At 47.9% G+C, this 1,585-nt stretch overlaps 1 pseudogene; it reads left to right on the top strand.

Moving 5' to 3' along the window:
- Positions 1–1,136: 1,136 nt before the first annotated feature.
- On the top strand, positions 1,137–1,254 carry LOC126185644 (5S ribosomal RNA; annotated as a pseudogene).
- Positions 1,255–1,585: the final 331 nt, after the last annotated feature.

The following is a 1,585-nucleotide window of genomic DNA, read 5'->3' as shown; positions in this document are numbered from 1 at the left end:
CAATTTGTGTTGTCATAGACAATAGCTTCATCCAGTGTGTTCGCCATGAGGACTGGAGTCCAACAGACCTAGTTCGTACCGCCACCAGAGGGCGCTGTCGTCCCTCCCCCTCTCCCCTTTTGTGACGTAATCCAAGAAGACAGTATGCAAAAAATGGTGGCAAAAGGACTCGGTTTGTGTCTAGCTGCTGGACTGGGAGGATGGAAGTAATTGTGTGCTGTTCAATGGACGAGATGTCTGTACTGGAGAAGGAGGAGTATATGAGCATCTTCTGAGGACGGTGTTGACAGCAATGATATTTGGTGAAGACGAATGCACTTCACGAAATAATGAAGATAGGGCTAAGTTACATTTCAAAACTCATGCTGATAAATGCATGTGCTGTAACAGTAGAACAACTGATGACAGTCCAGTCATTCAGTCAGTCTCCCAAAGTGCAAGAGGCGAGACCTTCACCCCAGAGTCTCTGCAACCCACTGGAAAAGAGGTAATACGCCGGCTTATGCCACAAAAATGGTGCGCCGGCTTGCAGCACTGTCATGCGGTAGCTGCTAAGCACTTCCTGTCGTGTTGGAAATACCCACGGCCTCCCTCCTTCCCATCCCTGGCACATGGATAGCCTTTGTCACTGAAGCGGAATATTGTCACATACATAACTCGAAGATATCACAGGAACTAAATGTATCATTGCACGAAGAGAGGGCTTTGCAGACGATGTGAGATTATTTAAATAATTGCACGTTTTGTTCCGAGGAATACCACCACTGCCACACATGAGCAGGGACTCGTGGCACGCTTATGAAACCTCCTATGACACGCTTCGCGAGTTTTTGTGGGAAATACACTAGTCTTTGAGCACGAGCTGCTTTATGAGTTTCTAAATCCAATTGCATACGTCTCTAAATGCACTTTCAAAGGATCGATGCACAGTAGTTTGCATCAATTTCGCGATGCATACCACCACACTTGAACACTGACTCTAAAAAACGTCGCTGTACACTTGTGAAACCTTTCTGAGACACTTCACACGCTATTGTGGGAAACAAATCCCGAACCCGTTATCAGCTGCAATATCTGATTTTACACACCAAAACGATTTGGAAGTCAAAATAAATATCTCTGTAACTCTAAACAGGGCCAACGGCCTTGCCGCAGTGGTAACACCGGTTCCCGTCAGATCACCGAAGTTAAGCGCTGTCGGGCTGAGCTAGCACTTGTATGGGTGACCATCCGGTCTGCCGAGCGCTGTTGGCAAGCGGGGTGCACACAGCCCTTGTGAAGCAAACTGAGGAGCTATTTGATTGAGAAGTAGCGGCTCCGTCTCGGAAACTGACATACGGCCGAGAGAGCGGTGTGCTGACCACATGCCCCTCCATATCCGCATCCAGTGACGCCTGTGGGCTGAGGATGACACGGCGGCCAGTCGGTACCGTTGGGCCTTCATGGCATGTTCGGGAGGAATTTAGTTTTTTTAGTCTAAACAGGACGCTCACCAGTTTTCCAGTTTGGCAGTAAATTTACATTGTGCGATGCCCAGCTTTCAGTCAGAGCCAATGCATTGAAACATGTTAATGTCGGTTTAGAA

This window comes from Schistocerca cancellata, chromosome 4, assembly GCF_023864275.1.
Source record: "Schistocerca cancellata isolate TAMUIC-IGC-003103 chromosome 4, iqSchCanc2.1, whole genome shotgun sequence".
NCBI classification, from domain to species: Eukaryota; Metazoa; Arthropoda; class Insecta; order Orthoptera; family Acrididae; genus Schistocerca; species Schistocerca cancellata.
Note: the sequence above shows the minus strand (reverse complement) of the source record. Positions and strands in the feature narration are given on the sequence as shown.